Source organism: Silene latifolia, chromosome 3, assembly GCF_048544455.1.
Source record: "Silene latifolia isolate original U9 population chromosome 3, ASM4854445v1, whole genome shotgun sequence".
In the NCBI taxonomy this organism is placed as follows: Eukaryota; Viridiplantae; Streptophyta; class Magnoliopsida; order Caryophyllales; family Caryophyllaceae; genus Silene; species Silene latifolia.
Window position 1 is genome coordinate 137,492,684 of NC_133528.1, and position 22,010 is coordinate 137,514,693.

General features: G+C 38.6%; 1 protein-coding gene and 1 non-coding gene across 2 annotated transcripts in view; both read right to left on the minus strand.

Moving 5' to 3' along the window:
• The window catches only part of LOC141648131 (palmitoyl-monogalactosyldiacylglycerol delta-7 desaturase, chloroplastic-like), a 70,277-nt gene that overhangs the window by 6,512 nt on the left and 41,755 nt on the right, over positions 1–22,010 (minus strand). The window lies entirely within an intron of this gene.
• On the minus strand, positions 10,333–10,440 carry LOC141650876 (small nucleolar RNA R71). Its single transcript, XR_012546887.1, has one exon. It is a non-coding gene; the product is annotated as a small nucleolar RNA R71 (small nucleolar RNA).

Sequence of the window (22,010 nt, forward strand, 5' to 3'; positions counted from 1 at the left end):
TTATTCTTTATCAGTATCCCCCACAGGCTTAGACACACTCCTAGTCACATAACCAAGCTTTCTTTTTGCAGAAAGGGGAACTTCCATTTGTCGCCTCCACGTGGGATAATTTCCAGTACCAGTCAACTCAAGAGTGATCTTTAAAGTCTGGGTACCCTCAGAAGGGTTGTAAAACAGAGAGTCTGACATATTGATAAGAGTAGAAGCTCCAGAAGCAGGTGTAGAGACAGTATCAGGCATTTTTTTTAACAAACAAGATAAACAACACCAAGAAAAAGGAAAAGGTAGAAACTTTCACACAATACAACACAAAAGATCTCAACTTTAACACAAGGACATAGCAGAGAACGATAAAATAGTAAATAGAGAAAATACTCACATAACACGAAGGTCATCCATGATTATGAGGAGCACAAAGGCTCTGATACCATGTTGATTTCTTTGCATTGTGTCATGATAATCTTAAGGATGACGATTGATAAAAGTTGAATGATAAAAAGAATTTGGGAAATGAGTCAGTCCTTTTGCGGCTGCTCAAGTTGTATATCTTTCTCTATCTTTTGGATTACATCCCTGGTTTGGTTTATATACTACAGCTTCCTATACAAGCTAGGTGAAGAACTAGGATAAGGACAAATTACAGCACATCCCAATACAGCTCATCCTCTCATGTGATGCCTTGACAGTGTATATTTCTGGCATTCCGTTGTTAGACCATGTAATTAGGCTGTAGTCCTATGCTTCTATGACATGGGCCATGACATGGGCCAAAATATTGATGCCTTATATTTCTACATTATTCTCCTTTAAAGTTGATAGATTTTTTTAGGGTTAGATGCAATAAAGACCTTTGAACTTGATAGTTACAAATGTTTTAACACCTAAAATTGAGAAGAAGAAAAAAAAACATTTCTACTATATTGTAACTCTCATTTTCGTGATATTAGAGTAAAATAAATCATTGTGTTGAAATTTTTTGTGTTAAATGAGCTTATTTTATAATTATATTGTAATTATGTTGACAATGAACCACTTAAAATGATGTGAGGTCATATGACAGTTTTTGCTAATTTGTTTTCAACAATGCATATGATAAATTTTGTCATTTGACCATTTTTCGGTCTTTAAATCTAAATTTAGGTGCTATATTGGGTTTTAAATGTGAATGGATAATTCATTTACATGTGAAAAATCATCAATAAAAAAAGATTAATTTACTGAAAAATAAAATATGTCAATAAGCGACCAAAAATGGGGAAGAACTATACACTTAACTTTTATTTGCCTAGATATATTTGTTGGATGATTCTCAAAAAGAATAGAAAAAAATGGAAATTAGGCCAAAATAGCATTTGCACGGAATTGAACCCATGTTCTCTAGGAAAAAGACAGAATGTGTACCACTAAGTATAATACCCGTTATATTCTAAGGTTATAAGACCCTTTGTGCGTCCAAGTAATGGGTTGGAAAGACGATCGTTTGTATTAGGGTCAACTTCAATCTATAATATCTAGAGTTATAGAGCTCCAATGGGGGTGATTCGAGTTTGAGGTGATACATTATTATCGTATATTTCCAACACATGGTCACAAGCTTTATTCCGCTAAGTAACGAAGAAATAGCGGCTGTTTAAATTAAGTGTGCGAAACTAAAATCGTGCGAGGCTAGGTTCCTCGATCGAGTAAGCTACTTACTCGATCGAGGCACCTAATCTGGCATATGGCTCGTGGGAACCGTAGCAGAACTTTAATGAGGCTTGATTTCACAATCGAGAAGCCCTCTTACTCGGTCGAAGCACCTGACTTTTCTAGCTCGGGTTGAGTTTCCTTATTTCGACGTTTCCAAATATCTTTATATTATTATATATTATTTTATCCTATGACCGATATACCATGGTTTAAGCCTATAAATACTCTATTAAATACCGGATTTAAACCCTTTAGCATATTTACACATTCATTCACATAAATTCAACGCCGAGGAGAGATTTTGAGGGAGATCGCAATTTAAGAACGAGATTTGAGCAATTTAGCAGTTGTGATCATATCTACTATTCGTAAGTAATCTAATTTGTATTTCTAATCATTAAGTTGCGTATTAATCACTATATCGTTGACCTTTAATCGTGTAGATTGAACTGTAACACCCGCGCTTTTCATCATATTTTAAATAAATTTTTAAGTGATTTTTTTATTTAAATAATTATAATTTAAAACTTATCTTTAAATGAAATACTGTCGTAGTCGTATAACAAAAGTAATAATATAGATAACGATAATAATATTTTCCGTCTTGGGTTATAGTAGGCTTGAGATGTAAATTTTAGTGGAAATTGACTCATTTAGAGTTGTTGGGCCTAATGTGCCTCATAGGCCTTTTTCCTTCTCTTTTCTCTTCACAAACCCTTCCATAAACCCACAACTTCATCTCCTTCACTCATAATTTCTGAAATTTAGCAACAAACACACCACCATTGTTGCTCCATCTTCACTCAACCCTAAAATCCTCATATCTCACTCAATTCTTCGCCAATTTCGTCCATTCTCCAACTCATCTCGTTCTACTTCTTTTTAAGTAAGAAAGATGCCGACTTTCCTCATATTTCGAAATTCTCATCTTATAAGGATGTGGATTCTTGACTTAACTCTTTCATTTTTTTTTGTGTTTAAGGGAAGGTTTAGACGGCTCGGAAGAGGATAGCTACATCATTGACGACTCATTAGAAGATTGAAGTGCAAAAAGGTAACGATGATGGGTTACTTTGCATTTTTGAGCTGAAAAATCTTGAAATTAAGCTTCAGTGTGCCTCTGCCGGTGGGCCGGCAGCCGGTGACCCTACCGGCAGAGAGCACATTATGACTTCTTGCAAAACTGTTGGAGTAGGATGAGTCCCCTGCCGGTGGTCTGGCAGCCGGCCTCCCAACCGGCAGCGAGCACATAAATTCCTTGTGTCATTTCATAATAGGAGAGAGTCCCCTGTCGGTGGGCCGGCAGCCGGTGACCCAACCAGTAGGGAACACACTGAGTGACTTAACTATATTTGACATTGGCATGTATCCCCTGCCGGTGGGCCGGCAGCCGATGACCCAACCGGCAGGGAAGACACTTACAGATTTGACTGGCTTGTGTCCCCAGCCGGTGGGCTGGCAGCCGGTGCCCATGCCGGATGGGAGCACCTGATATTTGATTTACTCTTGTACTTATACATGCTTCACATGAATTGTTTACATTATGTTTGTGTAATAATTTTTACTTTTATTTGTGACCCAAGTGTGACGTTTTACATTGTGTGACTACTTAACATTTCTTATTTACCCTTTCAGACCTTTAGTTACGGTATGTGTGCCATGTTTCCGAATTGGGTTATCCGTCCGCCTTTCTTCAGACCTTTGGTTACGGCTATCTGTGCCATGTTTCGAGTCTTGGATGCGATTGGTATATCGTTTGTCGAATCGGGTGACGTCCATCCCGAGAGTTTGGATCCAGGTTTAGACTAGGACCGTATTATTATCGTCATCCTACCAAGAGGTTGGAGTCTAGGTTGTTGTCTTGTGAGTCCATGCTAAGTATATGTCTTACACTTGTTGAGTCGATTCAATGTGAAATTGGTTGACTTAGTTATTCTACTCCCTTACATGCATATTTAATATAATGTATCATGCCTATCTCATTATGAATGTATTATGCCTATCTCATTATGATTATCATTTATATCCTCTTGTTCATTATTATTCAAGTATGATGTATGAGCAATATGTTTAAATAAGTTCTTGTTTACTTGTATTTTGACATATTGTGGCCGGGAGAACCCTGAGTTATTCCCCACTGACTGTGGCTTTCATATTTCTATGATTGACAGGTTCGTGATGAAACTTAAGTGGGGGAGACCGTGTGAGCTAGCGAGTTCTTACCCTGGACCTTATTTTATTATCTATTGGACTCACCCTTTTTATTTGTGCGTATTCGTGGGATTTCGTTTCCCCAACACGTTACTTGGTTTGTAAAACTTAAATTTATACCTATCGTACTTTCTCTTATTTATGTTAAGTGGATCTCGCGCCTTAGACTTAAAAAGTTTTTGAAAACCCGTATTTTCTGCCATTTTATTTAATAACGTTATGTGATTATAGCACTGGGGTTCACAGTTGGTATCGGAACTTTAGTGCTCCCGACGCACACACGTGTACCTCAACTTAAATTTCGAACTTGGCCTTGAATAACAAATGAGAGAGGGTTAGCCTTAAGGATTTATAATTGGTAGTCTTCTTGTGTATGCTCTATGTTAGGTTCGAACATGATTGAATTTTGTTGTTTTGAGAAGATGGTGCGACCAAACAATGTGGAGAATACTATCTTGCAAAACCTTATTCAAATTCTTCAAAATCAACAAAATGTCAATGTTCAAGCTAATCTCGCTCCACAAGTGGGAGATCGTCAAAGAAGTTTCACTTGGATTGCAAGTCAACTAGCAAGGAACAAGGCTAGGACCCTATTGAGCTCTCCGAGTGGTTCCATGACATGGAAAAGATTTTTTATCTTTATGATGTTCAAGAACAAGATAAGGTGAAGCTTGCTTCTCATTTATTGGTGAAGGAAGCCGATCGTTGGTGGACTATGACCGGACCATCCGTTATCCAAGATCCTACTTTCGATTGGAGTCATTTAAAGATGCTTATGAAGACCCAGTTTTACCCCAAAGAACTCAAGCAACAAAAGCTCAAGTAATTCATTGATTTTAAGCAAGGAAGCCTATCCGTGCAAGCTTATACCGATAAGTTTAATGACCTAGATCATTATGCTTCAAAATTTGTGAGAGATGAAGATGAACGTGTCTACTTCTACCGAAGTAAGTTGAATCCTAAGTTGGAAAGCATGGTGAGGAGAGACTCCACATCCTTTGTGGCGGTGTATGATGATGCTCTTTGGGTAGAGAGTTCCTTGAAGGCCATGAAGATAATGCTAAATCCCGTTCTTCCTCTACTTCTTATCGTCCCAACTTTCATGGCAATAGACCGTTTGTGCCTTCTACTCCAAATTTTTCCAACAAGAAGAGGTTTGTGCCGAGAGTCCAAGGGCAAATAGTACAAGATCATGGAGGACAAGAGCCAAGAGTGTAAGAGCCGAGAGGACAAGTCCCCACTTCTACTAATAGGCTTGAGAAGGACCGCAAGTGCTTTCATTGTAGACAAGCTCTACACCACGGAGTTGGATGCTACAATAGGCCATTGATTTGTTTTCATTGCAAGAAGCCCGGACATCGTACCATTGAATGCCCCGAGAAGAAGAATGTTACTACTCCAAATGCTAAGCCAAGAGGAACCATCTTTGTTATGAGTCGAGCCGAAGCCGCCGCTCATCCCGATATCATTACGGGTATGTTCTCAATTCTTGATCAACCATGTCTCTTTCTTTTCGATACCGGCGCATCTTTATCTTTTATATTTTCCAAGTTTTTGGAAACGTTAGCTCTTGATCCTATACCTAGTGAGGATACCTCTATATCCTTACCTTTCGGAGAGATATTCTCATGTTCCTACTCTTTTTCCGAGATTCCTATCTTAATTTCCGGAACTATTTTCCCCGCTAACTTACTTCGTTTTCCCCTTGAGGAAATCGATGTAATTTTGGGTATGAACTGGTTGTCTAAGTACGAAGCAAGATTCAAGTGTTGAGACCAAAATATTCGCCTCAAAAGCCCGTTAGGCACCCGAGTATCTTATAAGGGAGTTTGTTCCCAAGTAAGTGTGAAGTTTATTTCCGCTTTGAAGACGGTGAACTTGTTGCGGAAAAGTTGCCAAACCTTTCTATGTGTGGTGACTTCTACCGAAGTTTCGTTGCCAAAGCTTGAAGAAGTTCCCATTGTTTGCGAGTTTGCCGATGTTTTTCCCGATGAGTTACCCATAATACCTCCCGAGCGTGATGTAGAGTTTTCTATCGACCTTGTGCCCGGAACCGGACCGATTGCTAAAGCCCTTTACCATATGGCTCCAACCGAACTTAAAGAGTTAAGGAAATAACTTGATAATATTATTGATAAAGCATTCATTCGACCTAGTGCCTCACCTTAGGGTGCTCGCGTTCTCTTTGTGAAGAAGAAAGATGGATCCATGAGACTCTGTATCGACTATCATGAGCTTAACCGTGTCACCATCAAAAACAAGTATCCTCTACCAAGTATTGAAGATTTGTTCGATCAACTCAGAGGTGCTTCTACTTTTTCCAAGATTGCATATGAGATCCGGTTATCATCAAATTCCCGTTCGTGAGTCTGATATCCCTAAGACCGCCTTTAGCACGAGATATGGACATTTCGAGTTTAAGGTGATGCCCTTTGGTTTAACCAATGCTCCCTCTATCTTCATGGACCAAATGAACCGAACCTTTAGTGAGCTCTTAGATAAGTGTGTTGTGGTCTTCATCGATGATATTCTAATATTTTTTAAATCCGAGGACGAGCATGATGATCATCTTCGTATCGTTTTTGAGGTTCTTCGTCGTCAAAAGTGGTTTGCCAATTTCTCTAAGTGTGAATTTTGGTTGTCTAAGGTGTCTTTTCTTGGTCATATAATATATAAGGACGGTGTTATGGTAGACCCTTCGAAGATTGAAATCGTGATTGAGTGGAAGAGTCCAGCCGATGTTGGTGAGATCCGTAGTTTCTTGGGTTTGGCGGGTTATTACCGTCGATTTGTGAAAGATTTTTCCAAACTTGCTAGGCCGATGACTCAACTTTTGAAGAAAGAGGCCAAGTTTGTCTGGACCGAAGCTTGTGAAGGTGCATTCCAAGAGTTGAAGAAGAGATTCACTACTGCTCCCGTGTTGACCTTTCCCGAAGATGGAGTCGACTTTGACGTATTTTGTGATGCTTCTAAGATGGGTTAAGGTTGTGTTCTTATGCAAAATAGAAGAGTTTTTGCCTATGCTTCGCGCCAGTTGAGAGTTCATGAGGTGAACTATCCCACTCATGATTTGGAGTTAGCCGTCGTTGTTCATGCATGCCTTAAAGTTGTGGAGACATTACCTCGTTGGAGTTCATTGTCGTATCTACACCGATCATAAGAGTTTATGGTATATTTTCACCCAGAAAGAATTGAATATGAGACAACGACGATGGTTGGAATTGGTGAATGATTACGATGTAGAGTTGTTGTATCATGAAGGAAAGGCAAATGTGGTTGCCGATGCCCTTAGTAGGAAGTCTACTCATTCTTTGAGTGTCATTTGTGTGCTTCCCGATGACCTTTCTACCGAGTTTCGTAAGTTGAGTTTGCAATTTATGGAGAGTGGGTCTATTTACCTGAGTGCTATGGTTGCCGAGCCCGTTCTTCACCATGAGATTCTTGATAGCTTAGTGGATGATGTTACTTTCAAAGGTTTCCAAGCCAAGCTTCTTAGAGGGAAAGCTAAAGATTGTGAGATTGATGCTAGAGGTTATCTTCGTTACCGAGGACGCATATATGCACCCGATGCCGTTGAATTGAGAAAGAGAGTTCTAGATGAAGCTCATCTATCCCCTTATTTGATTCACCCCGGAGGAGACAAGATGTATAAGGATTTGAAGCTTCAGTTTTGGTGGCCTAACATGAAGAATGACATAGTGTCATATGTTGGAAGATGTCTTACTTATCAACAAGTGAAGATTGAGCATAAGAGACCCGGAGGTTTGCTACAACCATTGGATGTTCCTTTATGGAAGTGGGAATTCATCTCCATGGATTTTGTGATGGCTTTGCCTAAGACCGTTGGTGGAAAGGATGAAGTGTGGGTGATTATGTACAGGTTGACCAAGTGTGCTAGGTTAGTTCCTATCCAGGAGACTTGGAGTTTAGATCGACTTGCTAGTGCTTATGTTGAGGAGATCGTTCATTCCATGGTGTTCCTAAGAAGATCGTATCGGATCGTGACCTGAGATTTTGTTCGAGATTTTGGAAAGCTTTGCAAGATGCTATGGGTAGTAAGTTGTTGATGAGTACCGCTTTTCATGCCGCTACCGATGGACAATCCAAGAGGATGATTCAAACTGTAGAAGACTTGTTGCAAGCTTGTGCCCTTGATTTTGATTCTAGTTAGGATAAGATCTTAACTTTGGTAGAATTTTCCCACAACAACAGTGATAAGTGCATAATTTACATACTTTTACCCCTTAGATTAGCTCCATTTTATATGTATTATGCACTACCTTTAGTGTTTATGAGCTAATATTTGCTTTCTAGTTCCATTTGTATGTTTTCTCATGTTTTGTAGGAAAATGAGCTAAAATGAGCCCAATTCTACTCAAGTACAAATACTAGAAGCATGAGCTAAGCTAAAGAAGAGATGATGGACCAACAAGGAAGATGTACATGGATTTGCATGGATAAAATGATGGATTAATTTGAAGAATTACAAATACAAAGTCAAGCTCATAATTCACAAGTCAACAAATGCCTAGGATGCTAAAGTCCCATAGAGATCCTTTCTAAGATGCCAAACATTGCATTCAACCGGGTGATTAAGGCAGAGTTAAGGCTTTACTTAGGATTCCTTGGATCATTTAAGCACGGATTTAAAGAAAAATACCCGGATACCCATGGCCTTGATCCGGGCTGGCAACCCCGATCGGGGTTGACCCCCTGTAGGACTTTTACGTTATGCCCCTATTTTCTTATAAATAGGGACCTTAGTCCGTCATTAGGGTTATCTTTTCTTACGTCTTATATTCTCTATAATAGTCTTAAGCAATATTTCTCTCATTAGCTTTCATATTTGTTTTCAATATTGTTAAGTATTTAGTTATGAACATTTGGTTATACATTTAAGCTTTTGGTTCTACTTTAGTTCTTCCTTACAAGTTCATTTCCATTACGGTATTCCTATTTCTAGTTTATTATTTTACGTTTCTATTTAGTTATCACATAGTTTATCATTAGCACCTTTATTTTATCACATTAGTATTATTCTTGTTATATGATTCACCATTTAGTTTACATCATTTCTACAATTATGTCTAGCATTTTATTCAACAAAGTTTATAGTTTACATTGCACTAAGAGTAGCTAAATTCCTTAGTCTAGGGGCTATGGAAGCCATGCAAAATCAAATATGTAAAATGGTAAATTAGGTTGACATAATATTGTCTAATTGTTTCTATCACATGTTTGCATCGTCACGTTTAATCTTTGTTTAAATGCCTTATTCATCGATTAAGTTTGTTCATTCGTTCTAAAAGTCGAGAGGCGTGGAATTGAATTAGACTAAGCATGTGTAGTAGGACGACCTAGTCATAAACGAGAGTTACTTTAGGACCCGGTCTATGGTTGACGCTAATATCGTAAGGTGGGTGTCTCTAAGCCTAAATAATTGACAATGTTATTATTACCGAGTTTATCAAGGTCATATATTTACCTTTGCATGTGTGACCCAACTCCCCTAGACTCCCTTTAATCATATAGTTTACATCTTAATTTTTGTTAAACAACAAACAACACAAATCGAAATCGACCGTGATAGAAATATTTCCATAGCAATTCACAACGCAATTCCCGTCTCCTTGTGTTCGACCCCTATTACTACATTAATTTGTGTCTAGAGTAATTATCTTTGCATAGGTACACGATAAGCCTATCAAATATTGGCGTCGTTGTCGGGGAGCACGGTTTTATTGCGTTTTGAATTGTCGATTTTTATTTTGTTTTCTTTTGTCTTAAGGAACACTTGTTCCTTGAGACCGTTGCTTATAATTTTATAGAAATTGTTGTCTTATGCCCAGGTCCTCTCGTAGTGGAGATTTACTTTCACCAGATTCCGATCCCGAGAAAACCTTTAGGAGAAGAGGACATTTTTGGAAGGAAGTAAAAGAAGCCTCTTCTCTCGTACAAGTTGAAAGTGCTAGAAAGTCTTACTTAGACGATCTAGAAGCCCTTGAAGAGGAGGAAATTTCAAGTTCATCATCTCTACCACCACCACCATCTTCAGCTAAAACGATGGTGAAACTTTCCGATCACTCAAAGCCCACCGTGGCCATGCTTTCGGCCGGTATTACAACCACTCAAATTACCGCGCTGGACTTCGAGATCAAACCGGATTTCACTAGCCTTGTGGAGAGGAAGCAATTTGGGAGAAGTCCTTTGGAGGATCCCAATTTGCATGTGCAAAATTTCTGCGATTATTGCTCCATGATCCGTCAAATGGGCGTCACTCAAGCCCAAATAAGGGAAATACTTTTCCCTTTCTCGTTAAAGGACAAGGCCAAGCTTTGAATCAATAGCCTTGACCACACTGCTATGGCAATCACAAATTGTGAGACATTGGCTCTTGCTCTATCAAAAGTTTTTTCCACCGGAGAAAACTCAAACCTTGAGGAACCAAATCACCGGATTCCGTTAACAAGCTCTTGGGAGCTTATATGAGGCTTTGGAGAGGTACAAATAATTGCAAAGACAATGCCCACATCATGGGTTAGATGATTGGTTTTTAGCTATAACATTCTGCAATAGATGTTGTGCCGAGTACCGAAGGATTCTTGATTCCGCCAACAATGGGCGGTTTGATCAAATTGACACTGATATTGCTCAGGCCACGATCGAATCTATGGTGGTCCATGATGCACAATATGTCAATTCTCGAAGTGTGCCACTCAAAGGTAAAGAAGAATCCTCCGACAATCTCGTCTTGTCGGCTCAAATTGCTTTACTTCAACAATAATTGGCGGAACGAGATGCTAGAGATTTTCTTCAACAACACAATGCCATGTCTTCTACAAGTCAAATCATTATTTGTGATGGTTGCGGAGGTGCAGGTCATTACACCACTCATTGCCAAGCTCCTATTGAAGAGGTAAATGCTTTTCAAGCTTTAAGACAAAGTTCTTATCCACCGGGTACATTTTCCAATATATATAATCCAAATTCAAGATTTCACTCGAATATGTCTTATAGAAGTGACAATGTGCTTAATCCTCAACCTCAACCCTAACCACAACAAAATGCCTATGTCCTTCAACAACAAACGTATAATCCTCCACCGGGTTATCAAAATCAACAAAGGCCACCAGAACAAAATTACCAACAAAATAAACCCCTCACCACAAAATGGCCAACAAAACAACAAAGGAGGAGGTAAGCTTGAGGGCTTGATAGTGCAAATACAAAAGGAATTGTTGGCTCAAATCCAAAAGAATGAGAAAGCTCATAATGCCGCAATCAAAATGTTGGAGCAACAAATGGCTCAACTAGCCTCATCTAGCTCTTCAAGGAAAACGGGTCAACTACCCCCTCAAGGTGAGCAACCACATGCTACCCTTAATGCCATCTCCTTAATAAGTGGTAGAAATATGATGGACCACCCATGCCCAACAAAGATGAGGAGGTACTTGTTGAGTTGGAGATTTCTCCAAATGGTAAAGAAAGTGAGGATGTTCCAAAGAAGGTGAATGATCCATTTGTGGTAGAAAAAGTCAAAGATGTGGAGGATGCTCCTCCAAAGAAAGATGTTGAAATAAAGGTGCTGGAAAAAGTCAAAGTGCCATTCCCTCATAGATTGGCAAAGTATCAAAAGAATTCTCAATTCGGTAAGTGATGCGTGTTATTTATATGATGTTTTACATCCCATTTTACACGCATTTCAGAGCTCATTCTTGTAGTTTATGCTACATTTCTCCCTATTTCCGTCTACTTCCGTATTTTGTACATTATTGCAGAAATGTGGAGAATTCAACGGGAAATCAAGCCAAATCCGTCCCCGAGTAATCTGCATTGCAAATGACGTAAAGGAATTGCTTAAGAAACGAGCTTGGTGCGCAATTCAAGGCCCAAAAGACAAGTCCACGAGTTAAAAGAAGTCAAGTAGCAGCTCATCCAGTCGTTCAACCGTCACCTTCAGTCGATCGACCAATGTTCGGGTTCCAGAAGCTATTGTTTGCTGAGGAGCAGTCGATCGACCAGCCTTGTCAGTCGATCGACCAGATCGCTATTCCAGACGTAAATTAAAAGACCGTGAATCTTGAAGCCCGTGAAGTTTAGGTTTAGGAAATAAGGTGTTACGTTGATTGCTATATAACGTAACATAAACAATCAAGTTATACATCAGTTTTCTATCCAAGTTTTTATCACAATACAGTACTTTCAGTTTTAGTTTATTCGAGTAATTAGGGTTTGGAACATCGGTTAGCATTGGATTTTCTGTTCTTATTCTTAATCGTTCCTCTGAATCTCGGTATTCTTTCTGCCCTAATTTCCGGTTATTGTTTTAATTTCTTCATTAGTATAATATTTGCTAGTTAGTATCCCAAAGCCATTTATCGTTTTATCGCTATTTGTTATTTACTTTAAGCATGAATTCAGTAATTGCTGTTAGTTTTATTGTTGTTTTTACCTTTAGCATGAGTAGCTAATTCTTTAGTGCTAGGATGTAGGCGATTTACGGCAGAGGCGGCATTAGATTAGAAAGGACTGTTTCGCGTGTTGGTCGATCGACTGACATTGCCAGTCGATCGACTGACCTCGTAGGGTTTTATATTCGTTTTAATTGTTTTAATCTTGTATTTAACGAATCGAATGCATACGACCAGTTAGATACCTATTTTGTGACTGACCCATTAGATCGAAAGATAGGGAAGGTTATTAGACCATCAATTAAATCGACTAGACTGTGCTAAGATCGAAAGATAGGTATAGTTTAGACCGTTAGTCACTTTTCAGGACGAGAGTTAGTATTAGTGACATTAGGGACCTATAGCGAGATCGAAAGATGCTATTTGTTAAGAGTGGACCGAGAGGACCTCTTTATTTCCCGCCTTACCTGTGTTTGATTCAGACCGACTTAGTTTGCTGCCGCCGAAGCTATAATGAACCGATCATCCTAGTACCCTTCTTTTATCTGTTTAAATCGTTTATTTAGTTTATTGCCTTTATTCTCTTTTAGCTGTAGACCAATTCAATTCAACCCCCACAATAGTTACCTCAGACTGAACATAAATCAACTAAAATTTACAACTGCCTCCTTGTGGTTCGACCCTGTTACCACTAGCCTAGGTTAGTCTTAATAGGAGATTATAAATTTTATCTTTGGTACTCACAACGACGGGTATCAGTAAGTTCATGGAAGTTGTGAAGAATCTCCAGGTAACCGTTCCTTTTACCGAATTAATCACTCAAATTCTATCTTATACTAAGTTCATGAAAGACATTTTAACTAAGAAGAGGACATTTGGCAAAGTTAAAACGATAGCCTTCATCGCCGAGGTGAGTGCTCTTTTGGAAAACACGTCCCCTCCTAAGTTAAAAGATCTCGTAGCTTTTCTATTCCATGCACAATTGGCACCTATCAAATTGATAAAGTTTTATGTGATTTAGGTGCTAGTGTGAGTGTAATACCTTACTCTATTTGTGCTAAGCTTAATATAGGAGTCTTAAAATGTACTAGTGTCACATTACAAATGGCGGATCACTCTATAAAAAGTCCTTTGGGAGTTTTGGAGGATGTTCCCGTTAAGGTTGGTAAATTTTTCATTCCGGTTGATTTTATTGTTCTTGACATGGCCGAAGATGCTCAAATCCCAATCATCTTGGGAATAGCCTTTTTACATACCGCGGGTGCGGTAATTGATGTCAAGAATGGTAAAATTACATTGGAAGTGGGTGACGATAAGGTCACATATAATTTGAATAGCGCCATGAAGAGTCCCATGATAGAAAAGTTTTGTTATTCTATTGACATTTTGGATGTTGTTGACATGGTTATAGAAGACTCTACACCTCGATCTTTATCTAAAGATCTCTTGGAGGCACTATTGCTATTGGAATCTTTTGCAAGTGATGATGAGATTAGAAATGAGGAGATTGATGCTTTGGAACAAGAATTGGATGGAGAAGAGCTATCATTGGAGGAAATCTCACACTTTATAGGTTTGGTTGCTACACCTCAAGACCTTGAGGTACAAAAACCCGAACTTAAGCCCCTCCCCTCCAATTTGAGGTATGATTTTCTATATGATGAGGAGATGTGTCCGGTAATTGTTAGTGCTAAATTGAATGAGAGTCAATTGTCTAAATTGCTTGATGTCTTAAGGTCTCACAAGAAAGCCATTAGATACAAACTTTACGATTTAAGGGGCATAAGCCCCGAATTTTGCATGTATAGAATTAATCTTGAGGAAGATCATAAACCATGTGTCCAAGGTCAAAGACGACTAAATCCTAACATGCAAGAAGTGGTCAAAAAGGAAGTGCTTAAATTGTTGGATGCGGGAATTATTTATGCAATTTTCGATTCTAAATGGGTGAGTCCGGTCCAAGTGGTTCCTAAGAAAGGGGGAACCACCGTAGTCAAAAATGATAAAAATGAACTAATTCCAACTAGAATTGTGACGGGTTGGAGAATGTGCATTGATTATAGGAGGCTAAATTTAGCCACCAAGAAAGACCACTACCCATTGCCTTTTATTGACCAAATGTTGAAACATTTGGCATGTCAAAATTATTTTTGCTATCTAGATGGTTATTCCGGGTTTTTTCAAATACCTATTCACCCGGATGACCAAGAGAAGACCACATTTACTTGTCCCTATGGTACATTTGCTTATCGTAGAATGCCTTTCGGTCTTTGTAATGCCCCCGCCACTTTCCAACGTTGCATGATAAGCATCTTTTCTGATTTTATCGAGTCTATCATGGAGGTGTTTATGGATTATTTTAGTGTCTATGGTTCTTCTTTTGATGCATGTTTGGTTAACTTGTCTAGAGTGTTGAAGCGTTGTGAGGAGGTTGACTTGGTGTTGAATTGGGAAAAGTGCCACTTCATGGTGAATGAAGGAGTGGTGCTTGGTCATATTGTCTCGGAAAGAGGAATTGAAGTGGACCGTGCTAAGGTCTAAATTATTGAGCAACTACCCCCACTGGTAAATGTGAAGAGTGTAAGAAGTTTCTTAGGCCATGCGGGATTTTACCGCCGTTTCATTAAAGATTTTTCTAAGCTTGCAAAACCTCTTATGGAGCTTCTTTTAAAAGATGCGCCCTTTGTGTTTACTAATGATTGTCTTGAGTCTTTTAATAGGATCAAGAAGGCTTTGATTTCCCCACCTATCATCTAATCACCGGATTAGCAGTTGCCATTCGAGCTCATGTGTGATGCAAGTGACTACGCGGTAGGTGTCATGCTAGAACAAAGAAAGGACAAGGTTCTCCATGCTATCTACTATGCTAGAAAAACCTTGGATGCGGCTCAAATCAACTATGCCACCACGGAGAAAGAGCTACTTGCCATTGTCTATGCCTTAGACAGATTCCGCTCTTACTTGATCGGTTGAAAAGTCATTGTTCATACTGATCATGCCGCACTAAAGCACCTCCAAGCCAAATAAGAAGCTAAGCCAAGGTTGACATGATGGATCTTGCTCTTGTAAGAATTTTATCTTGAGATTAAAGACAAGAAGGGGGCCGAAAATGTTGTTGCCGACCACCTATCCCGTTTGAAGTTCAATGATGGAGGTATTGAGTTACCTATCGATGATTCCTTCGCCGGTGTTGTTTTGATGATGTTGGAGGCCAATACCCCTTGGTATGCCGACATAGCCAACTATCTAGTTGGAAGAGAATTGCCACCTAAACTTTCATATCAACAAAGGAAGAAGTTCTTACATGATGCCAAGTTCTTCCTATGGGACGATCCAAATTTGTTCAAACATTGCTCCGACGGGCTATTCCAGAGATGTATCTCACATTCGGATATGAAAGGGGTTCTAGAAGGATGCCATTATTCTCCTTATGATGGTCATCATGGACCTTCAAAGACCGTTGCAAAGGTGTTGCAATCCGGCTTCTATTGGCCAACTAGGTTCCAAGATGCTAAAAATTTCGTGATGGCTTGCGATGCTTGCCAAAGGACGGGTTCCATATCAAGGAGGCACGAGATGCCTTTAAATGGTATCTTGAAAGTGGAAGTATTCGATATTTGGGGTATTGATTATCAAGGACCGTTTCCTTCCTCAAAAGGGAATCGGTATATTTTGGCTGCCATTAATTATGTCTCTAAATGGGTAGGGGCAATTGCTACTCCAACAAATGATGCCCGTGCCGTGATCAACTTATTCAATAAGATCATATTTCCGAGGTTTGGTGTTCCAAGAGCGGTCATTAGTGATCGCGGTACTCATTTTGGTGAGAAACAACTTGATGCCTTATTGGAGAAATATGGAGTCTATCATAGAAGAGGCTTGCACTACTACAGATACAGGCTATAACAACGGTCAAAAACCGTTGTTATATAAAAAAGCGGACGTTGTTAAAGCGTCCGTTGTAAAAGGTTATAACAACGGTTGGTTTTCTTAAGGAAACCGTTGTTAAACATATTAACAACGGTTTTAAGTATAAAAACCCGTTGTGGAAAGTGTGACTCAATTTTGGTGGGAAAGTTATAACAACGGGTTTTAATATACAAAACCGTTGTTATAACTAAAGACAACGGGTTGTTTGTAAATAACCGTTGTTGTTTGTTCTTAAAAAATAAAAAAAATTAAATTAAATATTACTAGATGCATGCATAATTACGGCCCGTTAGAATTCCGATGCATGCATTATTACTGACATCACTGTACATATGAACGGATAATATGGAATGAGAAGGGTTAGTAATAAGATTTGAAGCAGCATTATTGAGAGATATGATGATGATTATGGCACAACTTCCTAACATATATATTAATTAAAAAGCAACTCAACCCACACATTGCTTAGTATAAATATATTGCATTATCTCAACTAACATTTCCATTATCTCAATATATTCATCTCCAAACCCTAACTGCTAAAACAAACTCTACTTAATCTTTCAAAACAAACTCCAAAAACTCCAACAAAATGAATGATTTCATCCTTAAGACTCTTACCATGATCGAGAACAACAACAACTTCATCCGCCGGTTCCTCCATATTGAGGAAAGTTTCAGGAGCTACCTTGCGGATGCTCGATCCGCATTGAAGCACGCCAAAGAAGATGGCTTGACGGGAGCGGCGATTGCGGCTATATGACGATATAGCAATCTGGCTGAACGGAACCTCCAAATAGCCAAGGAGGAGAGGACGGATACGATAGAGCAGAATAAGATCCTCTATGAAAATATAAGAATTGCATTTTTATATATGTAATTTTTTTTTTAATTTATGTATTTATAAATATATATATAAATATATATATATATATATTAATTATGTTTATCTTACTTCTTCATCTTGCTTCTTCATTGTTTTACTAACTAATTATGCGAACAATACTTAAACAAATAACATAATGGTCGATAAAAACACATACATGCAAAAGAAATAAATAGAAAAAGAAAATAATGACGATGAAACTAACAGTGACGGCGAGATTTACCTGATAAATACATAACGTAATAGACGATGAAATCAACAAATGTGGCGAGAAGATAAAGCGACGATGAGAAAGAGAGAAAGAGAAAGAGAAAGAGAAAGAGAGTGTGTGTTTTGTGTTTGTTTGTCCGTTGTGTTTGTGTTTGTGTATTAAGGGTTGTGTTTTGTGGTCAGCAGCAGACTTACATTTGTGTGGTTTATAGTATGGAAGGTATCTTGACAAGGGTTATTAAACAACAACCGTTGTGAAATATGTTTTAACAACGGTTGTAAAAAACACCCGTTGTTAAATAAGTTTTAACAACGGGTTTCAAAAATAACCGTTGTGATTACTTTTCACTAACTTTGCGCCAATTTTGCGCCAAATTATTAACAACGGTTGTGCATGTGTGACCCGTTGTTAAAACTAATAACAACGGTTTTTATAACCATACCCGTTGTAATTGATTTTAGTAAAATTCGCGCCATACATTCTACAACGTCTATTGTGATTTTCGTGAATAATCGTTGTTAAAGAGGCGTTGTAGTTGCCTGGATTTGTAGTAGTGTTGGCTTACCATCCATAAACTAGTGGCCAAGTGGAGGTTTCTAACCGTGAGATCAAGTCCATACTTGAGAAAGTTGTTGCCAAGTCACGAAATGATTGGAGTATGAAGCTCGATGATACCTTGTGGGCCTACCGTACCGCATATAAGACACCTATTGGTACCTCACCATATAGGTTGGTCTATGGAAAGGTGTGCCATCTCCCCGTTGAGATGCAACAAAAAGCTTATTGGGCGGTTAAGGAGCTTAATATGGATCCAAAGTTGAGTGGAGAAAAGCGGTTGTTGCAACTCAATTAACTTGATGAATTTCGCTGACAAGCTTATGAGAGCTCTCGTCTCTACAAGGAGAAAACAAAAAGATGGCATGACAAGAAGATCTTGAACAAGGAATTTCAAATTGGTGATAAGGTGTTGCTATTCAATTCCCGTTACAAGCTATTTCCGGGAAAGTTATGATCACGGTGGTCCGGTCCATATACCGTCACAAATGTCAACAAGTTCGGTTCCATTGAAGTAATGACCACCAAGGGCGAAAAATTCAAAGAAAATGGCCATTATTTCAAGATCTACCATGAGAATGTGATCGTTGGTATGATAGAGGAAATGACTGTTCAACCTCTACTAAACAAAGCTTAAACCGACTTAAGCTTTTACATCGTGTGGGACGTTAAACCAGCGCTTCTTGGGAGGCAACCCAAGCTTTTTAATTACTTTTTTTTTTTTTAAAAAATTTTCGCAATTTACTGTTTTTCGTAGATTAGTAATAAAATACTCGACTTGAAGATGTTTCTTTTTGTGATTTATAGTTGAAAATGAAGAATGGAGACTTAGAGGAGAAAGTAGCACGCTTCCCCATGCAAGGACCCCGTTCGGGGACATAGTTTTCGAAAAACGGGACGGATAAAACAATTACCGAGGAAGCAAAGTAAAAAAAGCAAGGACCGGTCAACCCCGATCGGGGACGTGGGTTTATATTTTTTTGGCAGCTGCTTAACATGGGTAAAAAAAAGCATTTCATTTGCTCTCATTCCTAAAACCCGACGGTACCATATTCTACTCTTCTCCTTTTATTTTCTTCATTTCTTCACTCCAATTCACTAGGAAACATCTAGTTCTTCATCATTTTGCAAGATTCAATCAACCATTAACATCAACAAGAAAGTTTCTCTTCCTTTTCTCTTTAATTTCGTCCATTTCAATCAATTTAATCAAGTTTAGCAAACTCTAACTCAAATTGGGGGAATTTGATTTTGTGCTTATTTGTACTAGAAATTGGTTGTAGAATGCTCTATTCATGTTTATAGTATGAATTAGTTCACTAATTCGTTCTATTATGTCTATTTGGATGAATTTTGGTTTGCCTTAAGATGAATTTTTGTCTTAAATTTCAGAAAAATGGCACCAAGAAGACCTCCTACCCAGAGTGTTTCTAAGAGGAGAAGGAATGATGCGGAATCCTCCCGGGCTGTGGAGGATGTCCAAATGGATGAGGTCCCGGAAGGGCGAGACCCGGATTTTCCCGGAGTAATTTTCAATTGTCAAAAACAATATGATAATTGGGTCATCTTAAGAAGCAAAGGTATGAAACCGACTAAGTTTATTAACCAAGCTTCTTTGAATAACATTGGAATTGAAAAGAATGTTAAGGCGTTGTTTAAAAACCTTAGTATGAAACATTGTTACACAATAGATTACAAGACATTTTCCGAACTCACCCTTGAGTTGTTGAGCTCTTTTGAGTTTCATAGGTCTAGAAAACCCGGTTTTGTGCTTTTTGTGACCTTCCGATTATTCAATGATGACCATAGGATGGACCTAGCGGACTTCGCTAATATCTTCCAATTGCCCCATAAAGACTTACCTATTGAATCACCTGATTCTTATAACCCTGTTTTGACATAGAATGTCATTTCTCACTTCCCTTTTCAAAGTTAGGACCATTGCCCTTACCAATACATACATTAACCCGACATTCGGGTTTAGAAAAGGTTTATGGGATGGACCTTTTTTGGGAGAAATGAGCCACGCTCGGTGAGGAAAGTTAAGGTGGAGATTTTGGGTGCTTTCTTGAATGTTATTGGTGATGATACTTGGGGGATCAATATCCCCTACCACTTTGCAGTCCACTTGACCAAACAATGTAACCCCAAAAATAGTTGTATTGTCTTAGGAGGTTTGGTTACAAATATTGCTCACCACTTGTGTCGATTCAACCAAGAAAATACCGACTTGAGACCATTACTTATGTCTAGGGAAAAGGGGGTTGGGCTAGATTATGAATATTTTCTTTCTTGTAATTGGTTTAGGGATACTCACCCTAACATGGTTTGGAAAATTGGTTGGCAAGACTCCATTAGACTACTAAAAGAGAAGAAAGAAATTAAGGCCTTAGTTCTCACTAAGCCATATTATGGGAGTGCCCTTTTCACTAGACCTACTTACCACTTGGACCTAAGAGGTGAGACAAGTACCACCGTTGAGCGGCGTGAGGGAGGTCAACCTTCTCAAGCACGCCACTCCACCTCTAGTATTCATTCACTCTCTAGTCTAGAAATGATGGATATGATGCGAGAATTGAACTTAAGTGTTAATACAATTCGTGATGACCAAAGACTTGCATTACATCCCATTTATGATCATTTTGCTAGGCAAGGAGTAATCCAACCCAAGGGGCCACACCCTTCATTTTATACTTATCCCCCGGGTGGATTTCCTCCTCTCACTCCCCCTTCCCCTCCTAACGATGATGCAGGTACTTTGGCTACATATGCTCCCGGTTCGGATTTTTGTGGTTCGGATTATGGATTTGAGGCATTACATGGAGACTATTGAGGGTATGGTGGACATGGAGGGTATGGTGGTTATAGTAGTTATGGTGATGGTCTTGGTAGTAGCCAAAACATTGGTGAGTATGTCACTCCTCTCCAAGAGGATGATTCTAGTGGAAGTGGTCAACAAGGTGAAGCAAGTGGAAGTGGTAAGAAGAAGAAAGGAAGGAAGAGGTTCAACTTTTGGCCCTTTTCTTAGATGAATGATGAAGAAGTCCCTCGTATACATACTAGCTTGGGGGGAATCTAGCAAGTCTGGAAGTTTTATTTGCTTTGCATTTTAGTTTAATTTGCTTTGCGAGAAATTAAACTAAAATGTAGCAACAAGGTAGGCAAATTATAATGTAGCAAGTCCTTCTTGTTTTGTGCTTTAAGTCATTTTTATGGTTTCATTGGGTAATTTAATTGTTGGCACATTGAGAACAATGTTGTGTTTAGCTTGGGGGGGATTGCATTTGTATCATAGTGTAGTTTTCATGTAGTGTAGAAATTTGAAAAATTTTGAGAGAATTTTGTGCTTTTTGCTTGCTTGTCACCTACTTTCCCTCTTGCTTATCCTCATGATAGCTTTTGGCTAATGATTTATTCTTATATGATGGGATAATTGATACATGGGGATGTCTTGACATAGTAGGTGGGAGATGGAAAATGAACCAAATAGGCTTGATCTTGACTATTGGCAAGCTACAAAATGGTAAGGTGGAACCTCTTTAGACCGATGCATCCATATCCGGTCTCTCTTAGGTGAGTGTAGGTGTCTCCTTATGATGTGTGTTTCATTAAAACGCACAAGTATAGTTCTCATGTCATCTCTTTAAAAGCATGCATTCATTTGTTATAGCATTTTGGAGCCATTTACATAAATATAATTGCCTTCTTGACCCCTTCACAAACATTTTTCCCTAGCTACATTATAATTTGCCTACCTTGTTGCGCTAGTAGCTTTGTTTGGTCGTGTTTGGGTGCTTAATTGGGATTTGTTTCAAAGTTTGAGTATCATGTGAGCTTGGTCTTCATGCTCAAGAAAGAAAAGAGAAAAAAGTGATGATGAATTGAAATGAAAAATTGAGAAAGGAAAAAAAAAGTTGAGAAAAAAGAAATGAAAAAAGCATGAAAGAAAATGAAAAAAGAAGTATGAATTGAAAAGAAAAAAAAAGAGAAGAAGAAGTTAATGTGAGAAACTCTCATGCATTATTTACATATTTTGGAGAGTTTACTTATGATTTAAATTGCAAATTGGGTTAGAATTGGGATTGAGCATCCTTACATTTGGTTGTTGCTAGCTTGA